Source organism: Diuraphis noxia, unplaced genomic scaffold (assembly GCF_037042655.1).
Source record: "Diuraphis noxia isolate RWA-SAM2 unplaced genomic scaffold, SU_Dnox_SAM2 contig0001, whole genome shotgun sequence".
NCBI classification, from domain to species: Eukaryota; Metazoa; Arthropoda; class Insecta; order Hemiptera; family Aphididae; genus Diuraphis; species Diuraphis noxia.
In genome coordinates this window covers 19,549,665-19,567,044 of record NW_028301711.1, presented here as the reverse complement: position 1 = coordinate 19,567,044, position 17,380 = coordinate 19,549,665, and the positions used below count along the sequence as shown (strand labels likewise).

General features: G+C 25.8%; 2 long non-coding RNA genes and 1 pseudogene across 2 annotated transcripts; 1 reads left to right on the top strand and 2 right to left on the bottom strand.

Annotated features, from left to right (window-relative positions):
• The first annotated feature begins 2,939 nt into the window (after positions 1-2,939).
• On the top strand, positions 2,940-7,784 carry LOC149060233 (zinc finger BED domain-containing protein 4-like; annotated as a pseudogene).
• Positions 7,785-11,576: 3,792 nt separating this feature from the next.
• On the bottom strand, positions 11,577-13,690 carry LOC149060232 (uncharacterized). The gene is made up of 5 exons (XR_016189373.1): positions 13,545-13,690; positions 13,292-13,471; positions 12,912-13,195; positions 11,990-12,165; positions 11,577-11,909 (listed from the first exon to the last, which is right to left on the bottom strand). It is a non-coding gene; the product is annotated as an uncharacterized LOC149060232 (long non-coding RNA).
• Positions 13,691-13,777: 87 nt separating this feature from the next.
• On the bottom strand, positions 13,778-14,812 carry LOC149060231 (uncharacterized). Its single transcript, XR_016189374.1, has 5 exons — positions 14,603-14,812; positions 14,324-14,534; positions 14,151-14,243; positions 13,965-14,092; positions 13,778-13,896 (listed from the first exon to the last, which is right to left on the bottom strand). It is a non-coding gene; the product is annotated as an uncharacterized LOC149060231 (long non-coding RNA).
• Positions 14,813-17,380: the final 2,568 nt, after the last annotated feature.

Below are 17,380 nucleotides of genomic sequence, written 5' to 3'. Positions count from 1 at the left end.
AAAAAATGACAGAAAAACAGGAATTTTTACGCAAAACCCGTTTTCGACCAAATCGATATTTTTATATGGTTGTTATTCAAAAACTAATCACTGTAAATACTTGAAATTTTCACCAAATGTTAATGTTAGTGATATCTATATACAGTTTAATTTTCAAAAATTTTCGACTTTTTTGAGTTATTTATAGACCACTGAAATTTTCGATTTTTTTGAGAATTTTTTTTTGAAGTGTCGGTAAAAAAATGTTGGACGACCAAAAAAACTTGAAAATTTAATACAAGGTTCCTTATGAGTTGTTCTTATTGTAGCTAAAAAAAATTAAAAATCGTAAGTTACAATTTTTTTTAATAAGCGTTTACAGTTCAAAATTTTACAAAATCTGTCGAAAACGCGAAAATTTGCAAGTAATTTTGAAGTTGAAAAATCATAAAAATTTTTGCATTTATAACTAAGGATTAAAAATACAACACTAAGTTTTCCATAAGTTTTCCTTCAAGTAGGTATAGAGAAAACTCGAAGCATCCTTATAGGAAAAAGTTTAAGTGCGTTTGAATTTTAAATTTTTACGAAATAGCGTAACGATAACGATTTATCCTCAAACGAATTTAAATATTTGTTATTATTCAAAAAGTATAAGTCGCAGATACTTGAAAATATTATCAGTTATTTAGATTGGCATTTTCTTTACATGATTTAATTTACAAAATATTTTGACTTTTTTTGAGATATTTATAGACGACTGAAATTTTCAATTTGTCTGAAAATTTTTTTTTTAAGTGCCGATAAAAATTTCTTGGCCCTATCAAAATACTTGAAAATTTAATACAAAGTTCCTCATAAGTTATTCTTATAGTGATTAAAAAATTATAAAAATACATAGCCACGATTTTTTTTTATTAGCATTTGAAGTTAAAATATAGACTTAATACGTAAAAATTACGGCAATTTTCAAATTATCTTAGATCGAAATTCATAAAAGTTTTTCTTTTTAATTCTAAGATTTGAGAATTTAATACAAGGCTCATAATATATTTTTACAATAGCAGTTGAAAAATAAAATAAATGTATAGCCACAATTTTTTTTTTACATGTTTTTTAAATTTTAATTTTGACAACATACTTAAAAATCAAAAAAATTCGTAAATTATTTTATCCTAGAAATTCATAAAAAATTTTCCTTTTATACCTAAGATTTGAAAATTTAATACAAGGCTCCTAAAATATTTTTACAATAGCAATTGGAAAATACAAGAAATGTATAGTGACATTTTTTTTTTTTACATGCATATAAATTTTATCTTTGACAACATACGTAAAAATCACTAAAATTCGCAAATTATTACAAGCTAGAAATTCATAAAAAATTTTCTTTTTAAATCTAAGATTTGCAAATTTAATACAAGATTCCTTACAAATTTGTCAATTTTTATCACAAAAAAAATGTCAACCGGAAATTCAAATTAAATTTTTATTAGCATTTGAATTTCAAATATTGACAGAAATTCGTCAAAACCATGAATATTTGCAAATTATTTTGTAGTTAAAAATTCATAATATTGTTTGTATTTTATCTAAGGTTATAAAATTTAACACTATGTTTTCCATAAGTTTTGCTTCAAATAGCTATAGAGAAAATTTGAAGCGTCATTATAGGAAAAAATGCTTTTAGCGTTTGTTTTAAATTTTTATGAAATCGCGTAATGATAACGATTTATCCTCAAACCAGGTATAATATGTATATCTATGATAATATAAGGTATTATGAATTATGATAACTACATGCAATGTTTTTGGAAAAATTCATTAACCATGCCTTATGCAAAATGCGTCTTAATTGAAAAATAAAATATTTGTTTCAAATAGAATATATGACAATATTTAAGTTCCTCATAAGTTATTCTTATAGTAATTAAAAAATTATAAAAATATGTAGGCACAATTTTCTTTTATTAGCATTTGAAGTTCAAATATTGACTAAATACGTAAAAATTACGAAAATTCGCAAATTATTTTAAGCTAGAAATTTATACAAAATTTTCTTTTTAAATCAAAGATTTGAAAATTTTTAATTATCTATAATATATCCTAGACTGACAAATCATCTCCGTTCAGAATCGTTTTTCGTATACAATGATACCTATCATTGCATTCAAATTTATCCTACCCTAGTCAGAGGTCCACCCCACCACCTAATGTACAACAGGGGGAGATCGACTTACTGGCTTTTTTTATATTAAAATAACAAAAAATAGGATTTTGCAATAATTTTGTAAAATATTAAAATATACTAATAATTAACAAAGTATACTTACTATATAGAACGATTACAGAAATAATATTATTATATTTATTTAAATATGAATTAACGGAATTTTTAAAATGAGAAAAAAATAGTATTTATACTAACTTATTATAGATGCTATATAGGTAATCTGTAGATGTTAGACGAAAGGATATCAAGTCTAAATAAAAAACGATAATAATTAGCATTATTATTATTGTGTAATAACTAATAATGTAATACCTAATATAATAAATATAAATAAATATATACCTACTCAAAGGTAATTTATACAATCATTAACACAGTCATAACATTGGTTATAACACTGATTATTAACACGGTTATATAACACTGCCGGTTTGCACAGTTTATTATGGCACTGATGTCTTCCACCGTGATTACACCCTCCGTAACACTTGTTCTGCATCATCTATATTATAAATTTAAGGTGTAATTTTGCTCACATACGCAGTGTTTATATAAAGTTTAAAACTGACCTTAAAACCAAGAGATAACGGTATAACCCGTGTAAAAAATCGGTATTCAATATGGACATAAACACAGTGCAGTGAAGAATATTTGCACCGTGTTTTTAACCTTTAACTTATACACTCAACACATTTACTACTCGGAAATTTCCACTCGAAATATCGATATGGTGACCAAGAAGTGTATCAGGTGGCTGTATAAAAAGGTATGTGTAAACATTTGGGACTGGCTTTATGTTCCGGAGTGAAGACCTTTTTTGACCGTCTCTCTTCTTAGGCGGCATATAAGAAATAAACATGCCTTACCTATAGATTTTACGGTTGACAGTTGTAGGTACCTGCTAATCCCTATTGTCTGTGGTCACAGTGACAACGGTTTCTTTGGATGTCCGACATCTACCTACGATTTACGAATGTAGGACCGTAAATTTTACTCTGTAACAATTTAGTAACAATAATACCTATAACAATATGTGAGCATATACATATGTACAACATAAATAAAATATATACATTTTATATATACATTTAGTTACACATCATATAACGTTATATATGTATACATTCCCAGTGTAGACGCCAACCTTAAAGATCGTCCTCAAGACGATTGACACTTTTGACGATATAGAAATGCATATTGCAGTACATTAAAAAAAAAAAAGGCGGGTACGTCGTGGATGTCGCTCTGCTGTACAGCAGGTTACAAGTGGGTTACTGTAATGGATGGAATTAAATTTGAATCCAATGATATTACCTATATCATTGTATACGAAAAACAAATAGGCATATTTAAAATAATGTGAATGAAAAAATATAAAGTAAACAGTTGTAATTCATTATTAAACTTCTTAACAGAAAGTAAAGGTTTAAAAATAAAATAAAAAGTAGTTACTAATTATGTTGAGAAGAGACAATAATGATGCCTAAATCACTTAATAGAGCATTTACACAAACATACTCAGTGTTTACCTAGGTAAAAAAGTTATTTGTGTAGGAGTTTACATTTGGCCGAAACCATAATTATCCAATATCCATTACAATCTTTATATTTATTAAAAATCTTAACTTTTTTTATATATTTTATATTGTATAATGAAGTAAAATAGGTAATATTTTACCTGGTAGGTATAAGGAAATATCGGATTTTAATTTTAAATACGTTCATAAGTTATATTTTATTACAGTTGCTGTTAAAATGAAAATAAAGTTTATTTTCAATTTAAAGACTAATATTTTCTACTATTTACTAACTATATTATTAGGACATTATACCTGTATGTATCTGTGAGTATCTAGCATTTCCGCAGTTCGTTTATAAAGTTCATTTGAATATAAGCTACAATCAAAGTTTTTAAATTTTGTTTAACCTAACCTGCTGTTAAATAGATAAATTAGTATTTATATACTTATACTGTAGTTTGATGCCTTTTTAATGCAGTGCGTATATAATCCTCATGCCTTATGATTAGGGCTAGGATTTATATGCTAAAATTAATTTGCAAATATTCATGGTTTTGACGAATTTTCGCCAATATTTGAACTTCAAATGCTAATAAAAAAAAATTGTGCATATGTATTCTTATAATTTTTTAATCACTATAAGAATAACTTATGAGGAACTTTGTATTAAATTTTCAAGTATTTTGATAGGGCCAAAACATTTTTATCGTCACTTCAAAAAAAAATTTTCAGACAAATTGAAAATTTCAGTCGTCTATAAATATCTCAAAAAAAGTCAAAATATTTTGAAAATTAAACTGTATATAGATAAAACTAACATAAACATTTGGTGAAGATTTCAAGTATTTACAGTGATTAGTTTTTGAATTACAACCATATAAAAATATCGATTTGGTCGAAAACTGATTTTGCGTAAAAATTCCCGTTTTTCTGTCATTTTTTTCTAAACTTATTTCTTTGAAAGTTGATGCTGTCACACGTTGTAATAGAGCATTTTTGGGAATAAATGTACAGTATATTGTAAATAGTTGTATTAAACTTAGAACTATTGGACTTGTTGAGCTAACCGAATCACACACAGGTAATTTAACAATCTCTTAAATTATTTTCATGTAATTTCTTATATTATCTAACTTCATAATTATTTAGGTGCTTATCTAAAAGATGTAATTTTTAAAGTTCTCAAAAAATTCAACATTGAGCCTCAGCAAATATATACAATAACTTCTGACAATGGAGCAAACATATTGAAGGCTGTAAGTTTACTTGAAAATGAAACTTTGCAAATACCTGTTGATGAAATTGATGACAGTATTATTGAGGACAAAACTGCCCATGAGAATTGAATAGAAATAAGTTCTAGCGATGAGTCTGACATTGATGATATAAGGTAAAATATATTGATTTTAATAAAAAACTTATCTTAGTAGATTATCAATAATTACAAGTTACAACTAGAGTACTAGATTTATAATAATTATTTATTCATTTTTTTTTTTTGTTTCAATGATTGATATGACTATATGAGTATAAATTGTACAATATTTATAGTAAAGTTATATTCTTATATTATCATAATTTTAATACAAATATAGCATATTTTTATTGAATTAATTAACTGTAAATTTATTTTACATTTAAGACCATTATTGATGATTTTTGCATATTTCAGATCAAATAAATTTAATATGTATGATATATAATTTAAATAACTATTAGTGGGTACTTGCATTCAATGTATTTAAAATAATTTATCTTGCCCAATTTGAATTTGAAAATATATGAATTTGTTTTAATGCCTATTATATTTTTGTTTAAATAAAAATGAAACTTAAACTACCTATATTTTATTTTGCATTAAACGATTTAATTAAACATTTATGCATAAAACTATAAAATATAGGTACTTAAAACAGGTAACTTATATGTGTTGAATATACAATTTTGTGTGTCAATGTTTAGAAAATGAAATAGTTTTATTCATATTTTCAGTAATAATCTTGATCCTGATTCAACTTCTCATATATTAAATGAAGATCAAATTTTTGAGTTACTTAATGAAGACATTGAAAACTTTGATGTACAGTTTGAACAGTCTAGTCTTAACGAATAATAAATGATGTTGAATTACAAGAGCTGGGAGATACTTCAATTTTTACCAGTAAATATAATATATAGTTTCAACAATAAATATAAATGTTACAAATGTGATTTGATAGAATTCAATTTCTTATTTTTATTTATTTTTTTTTATTGTAGGTATCCGCTGTGTTGCTCATACACTTCAATTGGCTGTATTAGATAGTCTATAAGATAATACAATCCAAAAATTGTAAAACAAAGTCAGAGGTTTGGTTCGGAAGTTACGGAATCAAAATTATGTATATTTAATCAAAAAGGAAAAATTAAAAACACCTATATTAGACTGTTTGACCCGTTGGAATTCTACTTATGATATGTTGGAAAGGTTGCAATATCTAAAAGATTTTATTCAAAATATGTCAGTTAATGACAAAACGTTAAAAAAAGTTGCTTTAAGTTACTATGATTGGCAACAAGTTGAAACAATCTCAAAAGCACTATTACCTGCAAAAGTATGTTCAAAAAAACTACAAACTGAACAGTTAACAATGACAGATTTGTATGGGGCATGGATTTCCTGTAAGATTCAAACGAATGCATTGAATTCAAACTTTGCTAATAAATTAGTACAGTTAATGACCAATAGAGAAAAAATTATTTTGAATAACCAACTCTTACAGGGGCGTAGCGTGCATGTAAGCACTGTAAGCACTGCTTACACTTTAAATGAAGGAAAAAATAAATTTGATCAATCACAACTAATAGATACATAATAAATGATTTTTAAAATTTTAATTTTATTTATAAAATATTTAAGTTATAGCTGGTAGTGGTTTTTGGTATTGTTTAGTTGTGTCGAACGCTGTCTACTGAGAAAATCATCGATTGTAGGTCTATTTTTAATCCATTCTGTATTATGTTAACTGCATAATCATAATGCGATATACAGTGTAACACATTCTGAAATTGCTTACGCGCAACTGTTGTTTTCGAATAGTCTATAATGCCATAGTGGGGGTCACGTATTTAACTAGCGTTTGTAAGCACATTTGATTATGCTTACGCGAGAAACAAGGAGCAAGCCGAGCAAGGAGCGACCAGCGACCAGTACATAGCGTCGTAGCCCGACGCGTTGTAGACTGTAGTCGTTTTTACGTACACTGTCGTCTGTCATTGGCCTAATGGACATTTGAAGTATTTATACTTCAATTTCTTTATTTTCTCGAAGACTCGAATTTATAACATGGATTCATTAAACATTTTAAAAGGATAACATTTTTTTATACATAATTTATAATTATTAATTAGGTATAGTACCTATATTCTAATCACTTTTGAAAAAAAATTTTCACTGCTTACATCTTTTTAATACCCACGCCACGCCACTGAAATCTTACTTGCAGCTATTTTTTTAGATCCACGATATAATATTACGTTGAACAGGGAACAGTCAGCTACTGCAATTCAACACTTGACCAACATTTGGATTTGTTTGAAACAAATGGAACTGAATAAAGAAGATGTTAATTCAATAAACATTGAGTGCCATCAAAATGCAAGTGATCATAATAGTCCAACAGACCCCATAGATGATCTTGAAATATATCTTAGAAGCAAAGTTAATGATGAATCTACGTCTTCTGATTACCTTATCAAATTCTCAAACTGAAACTATTGGAACCAAAATCGAAATACTTTTAAAATCGTTTAGTATTGAAGAAAAAAGATTGTGCCATAGAATAAATATTCTTCAATTTTGGAAATCTAAAAAATTAGTATATCCAGAACTTTTTGAGCTTTCAAATGTAGTATTCAGTGTTCCAGCAACCCAAGTTAGTGTAGAAAGACTATTTTCTGGCTTGAAATTTGTGTTATCTCCTTATAGGTGTAACATTTCAGCTAAAAATTTAGAAAATCAATTGCTCGTACGTACAAACATGCTATTTGAAAAGAACAACAAAAATCTATAGACTATAAGGAGTATCAGTCTACTTAAGTAAATTATAAATATTATGTTTTACTAAAAAAGTTGTTAAATTTGTTTAATAAAGTCTTCGGTATGCGTTTTTTATTGTTTCACACATTTTGTTTGTTTTCTGCGTCTTGAGACTTTTACAACTCTCTAATAGTTTTTGTCACCAGTAAAATATTGCTAATCTTTTATGATATTGTTGTTTAAAAATACATTCAGACCAGGTAGGTATTTAATTATTTTGTTCAGAAAAATTGTGATCCATTAATTGTTTTTTCGCTGACCCATGTGCATTTAAATATTTGTTATTATTCAAAAAGTATAAGTCGTAGACACTTGAAATTTTATCAGTTATTTAGATTGGCATTTTCTTAACATGATTTAATTTTCAAAATATTTTGACTTTTTTTGAGATATTTATAGACGACTGAAATTTTCAATTTGTCTGAAAATTTTTTTTTGAAGTGTCGATGGCATGAGGATTATATACGCACTGCATTAAAAGGCATCAAACTACAGTATAAGTATATAAATAGTAAATACTAATTATAATGTCCTAATAATATAGTTAGTAAATAGTAGAAAATATTAGTCTTTAAATTGAAAATAAACTTTATTTTCATTTTAACAGCAACTGTAATAAAATATAACTTATGAACGTATTTAAAATTAAAATCCGATATTTCCTTATACCTACCAGGTAAAATATTAACTATTTTACTTAATTATACAATATAAAATATTATAAAAAAGTTAAGATTTTTAATAAATATAAAGATTGTAATGGATATTGGATAGTTATGGTTTCAGCCAAATGTAAACTCCTACACAAATAACTTTTTTACCTAGGTAAACACTGAGTATGTTTGTGTAAATGCTCTATTAAGTGATTTAGGCATCATTATTGTCTCTTCTCTACATAATTAGTAACTACTTTTTATTTTATTTTTAAACCTTTACTTTCTGTTAAGAAGTTTAATAATGAATTAGAACTGTTTACTTTATATTTTTTCATTCACATTATTTTAAATATGCCTATTTGTTTTATATGTAATCAATCTTCCCTAAACATTCAACTTTTATGTAAGCATCTTATAATATGTCACCCAGATCATGATTTTATTGAGTATAGTTGTGCTGAGATAGGCTGCAATAGAAGTTTTCATCTAATAAATTCATTTAAAAAACATCTTGCTACACATATAATAAATGAGCCTCTTTTATTATTGACACCACTCAACATAAATTCTGTTAACCAAAGTAGTTTATCCCCAGACAGTAGTAATAATGCATGTACATCAAACAATATGGATATACTGACACCATTAACATCCTCTATAATAGACACAGGGTCAAATGATTGTTTATTGGAAGAGAACTTTTTTTTTTTTTTTTTTTTTTTTTTTTTATTAGCTATTAGTATAAAACTATGATAGCTCAACATTTACAGTCTATAAATTACACAACAAAATATATTACATTATAATATTATATAATAAAGCCAGCATCCAATATGAAGGAAATTACTAATTTAATGGCGGTAGTGGATTTTGTGTTTAGTAAGAGAACTATGTAAGTAAATTTTTAGCATCGTTTTATGTTATACACAATTGTAATATGCAAGACACTTGCTATAAAACATCAGCTTCAGTTGAATGACTTATTTACTAAAGGAACTTTATCTAACGAAATAGAATTAGGCCCTTGTAATAAAGTAATAAGTGATATCGATATACAACTTCTATGATTGTTTTTGAATATTGAGCCTCTAAACATGTTAACAAGTTGTCCATGGGTTTCAGTTAAAGGTACTCGGTATCAGCTTAAAATGATTTTTACTCTAGATATAGTTGAATATGATTTTCCTAAATTTGGTATAATATTGATGAAATATATGTTTACGATAACTTAATAATATTTCAGTGTTTTAAATTTAATACTATTATGTTTGATGATGAACACTATCATTGATTTGAGGTAGAAAAAGTGATAAATGAACTCATATTTGTTAAGCATAATATGCTGGTTTCACATATACCAAATCATATGTGTATCATGTCAAATAGAAAAAACTATATAACAGTTAGAGGTTAAATTGTAATTAGGTAATATTATAAATTTTTGTTTTTTTTTATTAGTCAATTCTGACTGCTCTGGTCATTGGAGTTAACTATTATATGTATTACACACAATTCCAGTCTCCAGATGTAGGGAGTTAACATATTTTAATTTATTTATTATTAATAATAATAATTAATATTTTTAAAAGTTAATTTATTATACATTTTGGTTTAATAACAATCTAAAATTGTAATCATAACTGAATAAATATGGAACTGTACATAATAATCAGTAAATGTTACACACATTTTTATGTTACACATACACAAATTCACCAAGTATTGTCGTAGAGACTATGCGATTTTCTGTAAGAGAAGTCAAAAGAATACTCAGCCTTTATCAGACTGTATACTTAAAAGTACAAAACAGAAATTAGACCTAGTGAATTAATGTGTTATGAATACAAATGTACACGGTATACACAACAAAACAAACTGTTTGAGGAACAATTATATTGGTAGAAAATAACCAAGCTCATAATGTACCTACAACAGAACATTTTGTTGTCATTACAATCTCAGTCAACAACAATTAAAATGTAACTCCTACCGAACATTTGGCCGTCACAAGAGCAACCAAAAAACATGGTTATTATATTCTGACTACAATTACCAAATATTTTTTTCCTGGTCTGAATCATCATTAAATGAAAACTCCTTAACTAATAACCTTTTAAAATGTTTACCTGAAAATCAAAGATACCTACTGTAATCTCTTATATAAACATTTTGCCCTTTAAAAAATATGGTAATATTACTTAAATTCACGATTTTGAAGTTGAAAAGCTCAAAAAACTAAAAATTATCATAACTTTGAAATATTGAAGATTGCTTTGTATATGATTTGTTAGAAAATAAGCCATCTGACGATAAAGTCCAACAATATTCTGACTATTTATCTGAAAATTATATTTTTTCGTTTTCATTATTTTCTCCAAAATTGTGGTCTTCTAATGAAATTACTAATGCATACGAGTCATTTCATTCAAGATTTAATAGTAGTTTTTATCATTATCATCCAAATCTCCATTTATCCATGAAAGTTTTGAAAGATGTACAAACCGGAACATACATTAAAATTAAGAGCAGTCATCATACAACACAACGCAGATAGACAAAAACAATTTTGAAATATTAATTTATAAAAAAACAAATATATACAAGGAGAAATTTTACGTTAGGAGTTTATCTCCAAAGTATGCCACAAAAATAGATTATTTTAATTTTTGTTTTAAACATAAATGATTATGACTATTGTTTTATTAACATCTGAAGTATATTTTTCAAACAATTTTTATTTAATGTGTTAATCTTAATTTATTGCAAGACTAATATTTCTTACAGCAATACGAGTGATATTAATTTTTTGTAAGAGTTAACACTATCTTTTATAGGAGTTAACGTTATCTTTTGTAGGAGATTACACTACATTTGTAGGAGTTTACCATTCCCCATGGTTTCTGGGGTTTTGTCTGCACATTTAAAGGTACTTGTGATTACTTAAAAACCTCTTGCTCATAAAAACAAATTTGTATTTAGTTACAAAAATATAGAATTAATAAGTAAAAATAAAAATTGTGTTTTAGAAGATTTATTAATTAGGTATATTCCATTTTCTTTAAATAATAATATTAAAAAAGAAAGATTTTTTATAACAAACAGCTAGTATTTCTTCATAATAGTAAAATTATACAATATAAATAGGTATTAAAAAAAAAAATATTACAATGAGAAAATTAATAATTTTTCTTTTATAATAAATTATAAAAAATAAAAATTTAGGAATAGTATAGTACCTATTATATTTCTTTTAATACAAAATAACTTTATTGTTTTAAATTAATAAACAAAAAAACACTCAACAACATTGTTTTATAAGTATCATTATTATAAGTCATCAACATTTTCTATGAATTTTGTTTTAGGAGCGTCTCTTATATAGTTGTCGGTAACAGTATGAAATTGCTTTTCGTTGAATGGTGTTTTTCTGAACCCAGACAAGGCTTTTAAGTTAAAATAGCACATTATTATTAAATAAATTATACAATAATATCGCTATACAAATGATACTTTTGACACTTACCATAAACAACCAAAAACAATTTTAAATCAGTTAATTTATTTTTAGTCTTTCCTTTGTAGCTAAAATTACTTAGAACATTGTAGTTGAAGCAACAATTAATTGCTTCTCGTATCGCAGCACTAAATGAGGACATACTTTTCCAACTTTGATGAGAAGATAATCATACCTAATAGTTTCTTAGAAATACACAATGTGCATAAATATTATTATTATGTAGGTATATAAAATAGTATTAATTAGTTTTGAAATAATAATGAAAACAATAAATCTGATTTTGTCAAATTTGAATTATAATAAGTGACTTAACCTAATCTTGTGTTTACCATCCCTAAGTGGAACTATACATATAGTTTTTAACATTATTTAGTTTAAAATATTATTATATTATTATTTTATCAAACAAACCTAGTGAAAATGTAATAGTTAAAACTTTTCATTTTTTTTTTTATCTAGTATCAAAACTCTGATATAGAAATGTGCATTATTATGTATTTGAAAATAATGTTGAAATGTTGTTGAAATCTAAAATATACAAACTTAATAATTTAGTAATGTGATACCTATACTAATACTCAGGTCCCCCACATCAAATGTTGGGCCCCCGTACTAAATGTTTTTGAGGGCCCTATACATTTCCCAATAAAATACAACCCATTACAAGCAATGCGAGTATCCCATACACGTTTTTCACTTAATATATAATACTATACATTATTTATATCAGAAAATAATTATTTATATAAGATAAGTAATCCTTTATCAACGATTCAAAATTTCAAAAATTACAAATCAAGCCCTTCAAATAGCCAGGACCCTGTACTCCAGAACCAACAGCCCCCTTTTGTGAGGGCCCTGCTAATACTAATAATAAATGGTTTACATTTAATACTTTTAATCTATGCGAATTATTATAGGTACTCACTAATTGTTCAATATTATCTATTTCATGTTCACCAGATAAAAGTGATTCAATAGTATATACTTCATCCATACTTTTAGCTGGTAAAATACTAATAAATACCGTTGGTATAGTAGGAATTGGCAAAGCTAATGCTCTCATTCTTGAATCAGCCTTCATAATTACTATTAGTTTTTGATCTAAATTTTTGATAGCTTTGCATATTTTTATATTAGAATTATTAAGCATAGAAAGCTGAATCAACATTTGTTTTAGTATAGATTTATTGGATTTTTGAAAACATTTTTCTAAAACAAAAATATCAAACATCATATTATAGTTTACCAAAGAAAATGAGTAAATAAGTAGAAAATAAGGAATATCATAAGCATGTTTTGAATTACCATTATCCTGAAGTTCAGATCAATTCAAAGCTGTATTATTTTGAGAATTAATATTAGTATTCAATAAATCATTATTGTTTTCTAAGATAAAGTCATTTTATCCCGCACCAATTAAAAAATCTGTTAAATGGTTTATATCATTATTATAATTAGGGTCAAGACATTTTGTTTGACTAGAATCTGTAAATATAATATTTTTAAAAATGAATTAATAACATTTAATGAATATGTAAAAATAATAATTATATTGAACCTGATATAATCTTATCATCTTTGGTTATAATCTGTAGGTATTTCGCCAATGTTTAATTCATCATCATAGTCTGCACAGTGCAGAAGATTTGAATAACAAAATGTCTACATTGACTGATTTGACTTTTAATAAGTATAATAACAATAAAAAAGATTATAACTGAAGGAATTGCATAATACTAGCTAAAATTGAAAATAATAATACATATAATAATAATAACCTTCATTTTTATCTTTATAATAATATGTACTTCAAGATGCACTTTCAGTTTCTTTGTCAAGAATTAACTCTTGGTTAAATATATCAGCAGAAGATTCAAACAGTGACTTTTTTGCATTCACTGGTGACACTTCTAAAATAAAAACAAAATTTAAATAAGAAATGTATATATTATACTTATTATATTGAAAATATAATAACCTTCATTTTTATCTTTATAATAAGTACTACAAGATGCACTTTCGGTTTCTTTGTCAAGACTAACTTTTGGTCAAATATATCAGCAGAAGATTTAAATAGTGAATTTTTGGCGTTCAATGGTGTCACTCCTAAAATAAAAACAAATTTAAATATGAAATGCATTTGATATCAATATTGATAATTTACCTGCTATTTTTTTCTCTCCGTCAAAGTGAAATTTTTTTAAATTATTGGGAGTATAATATGTATGGTCGTCAGTATGATTAAGATGACCAACAACTATTTAATATAAAATTATATTAAAAAAAATTATATAAAATAAAACAGTATAATATTAGGTAGGTATATACTGTACTCACATTTCATTTTAACTGCTGAATTAGGTGGTTTTGGTTACAATATATTTTTACCGGGGTTTTTATTCAAGTTATAGTTTTTCGTAACTAATTTTCTTTTTTTTGGAGAAGGCTGTTTTGGAGATTTTGGCAGTTTCATAATTATCTGAATCGTCAGATGACTCATCTTTTTCAGACCACGCTTTCGATACTTTTTTTGCCTTCCTAATTTTGTCTATATAAAAGGTATAAGAAATAATTTTAAATGAATATATTTACACTTTTATCCTACATGATGCTTACCAAATGGTCCTGCCAGAATCGAAACTTCATAATGTCTTCCATCTTGATCATTAGGTGGCACACATTTGTTTATCATGTACGTTATTTGAGATGAGCTAAATTATTTTTCTTGATTATCACATGTGGTTTATGGGAACCAACAACATGTTGGGTTTATTTGCCATGTAATGAGAACATGATTAATTTCATTAGTTTTTATAAACAAGACAACATTCCAATTCCTATAATAATATAACAGAATGGTAATATTAATAATATATATTTTCATAACTTAAATTAATATTATAAATGCCATATAAGTTTAAAATTTAACTAAACAATATCAATTTTAATTGAGAATATTAACAGGTTACTTAAAATCAATAGTATATATTATATAAACTCTTACAACTTACAATATATATTTTATACACTAATATATAATATTATGTGTTTACTTATAATATACTGTGTACACAATATTTCTGAATACCTATACCTACTATATTATTTGATTCAGCTATCTAGTATCTACTTGAATATTATGCACCTAATATTATATTAAAACGATTATTAAAGTTATATATATATATATATATAATTACCAATATTATAATAGGTTCATATATGAATGTTCGACATGATCCAAGTATAAATCCATATTTTTGTAGTATTAAAATTTATGTTTAAAATGACTTAATAAAGAAAGTTTTTTACAATAAATAAATATATATACAAATAAATCTATCTAGAGTAAGTGGCCTATTTTTGAATTTACACTGACTGCTATTGAAAGGTCCTAAAATATTAGGTTTACGTATAGGTTGTTCACTTTGTAACATTTTATCCTCGGTATATCGCCTTGCCAGTTGTTGTAGTGGTTTAACTCCGTTTTTTATAATTTTTTTTATGGTTTGCATATAACTTTCAAAAGGAAAAGCAGAAAAGTTATTAATAGACCTAAATTTTTTTGCGCTATCAGCTAAATGCAAAATAACATGTATATTATGGGACATTTACATTTTTCCATAAATATCTCCAAATTTGTCTACAAAATGAAATATTAAAGATTTTGCATACTGATTAAATTCTTCAGTGATATTGTTAATAGACAAAATTCTCATTGCAATGCAAAACTCCATAAAATGATCATAACTTCATTACTGATTATTCCTTGAAAAATCACCATACCAGTGTACAGAAGTGATTGTCTCAACTCGGTTGCTTTCCAACGGTTAGAATCACGGATAGGATGTTTTATATTGTTTTCATTAGGCGATCGTTGAAATTCATCAGGGATATATTGGCTTACTTTGTTTAATCTATCATCTAGTATGGATAATAAATTACTTGGAAGATTTAGATGGTGTATTTTGATTCCTCCTATCCAAAATCTTAATATTTTCTCCATCAGACCGATGCATGAACAATGCATAAAGTCAAATGGAACTGAACATATTATATCAAATTAAGGTATTCGTGTAAAAATAGTTTCTCCACAATGAAATTCTGGATCAGAATAGGATACAAAGTCATCATGGTTTCTTAATGATGATGATCAATCAGGAAAATTTACACTTTTGTTCTCATTTGACCATAAGACAACTGTTTGACACCGTAAACATGAATGTTTGCCAGTATGGCCCTTAATATTTAATATAAATGATTTTGCAGGCGTGTCGAAAATTACAGCAGCAAATATAACATTAATTTTTTTATTATTATTAACAAAACCAACATTGATTAGTTCACACATTTCATCAATAAAGTCCTTTAAGTATTCATTACAATCATTTGGTTTGGTTTTGCCATAATATGCAATGATAATGTTGATGGCAAATGTTCATAAAGCTTAAATAAATATTCAATTTCATTTTTTATTCCAAAATGGTAGTATTCACCACCATTAATGGATTGCAATGATGTAGTTTTTGGTGTGTTTAATAATGAACGAGCATCTTTTGATAAACTAGTAAGTAAATCATTCAAAGCAGACTGTGTTATACTGTGGCGAATAGCCTAACATGCAATTATTTTTTCAGGATCTTCACTAGTAGCATTAAAAGGTACATTATTATTACTACTTGAGTTACTGTTATAAGGTGTATTTGAACTAACATCTTCATTTTGTACAAATGTATTTAAAGTGGGAGTGTGAGATGTTGATGAATGAGATAACAATGTATTACACTCATCGTTGTCTTCCCTACTCAATGAAAATAGACTAGCAACAGACATGGCAGCTCTTTTCTGTTGGCGGTAGCGAGTCAACTTTGACCTACATGAATATATTTAAATACAATATGGCAAGATTATTATAATTATATGGGTAGGTACTCTGCATTATTTTTATTATTTATGAAAATGTATGTATAAAATAAAATATAATATATGTAATGTATATATACATCAAATGTTTTTAGTTAATTATAACACATTATTAATAATATGGCAATGTCATGGTTGGTTACAAATGGGAATTAAAAATTCAAGAAATTATGATTAATGTATAATAGTAGTTCAAGTAGTTCATCTATATAAAATATTTGTATGAAAAATAGACATTATAATTGTATAAATAACTTATAAAATATAAGCACACAAATCTACTATGCATATTACAGTACCTATATAATTAATATACTTGGGTATAATTCCATTTTTAAATAAATGAAAACATTTAAGTAGATTATAGCTGATATAGGTACAAACTATATACAATTATAATAAAAGTATATAATTATATAATGTACAGTATCTATATATATATAGATAAATTCTCAAACAATAAGTCTAGGT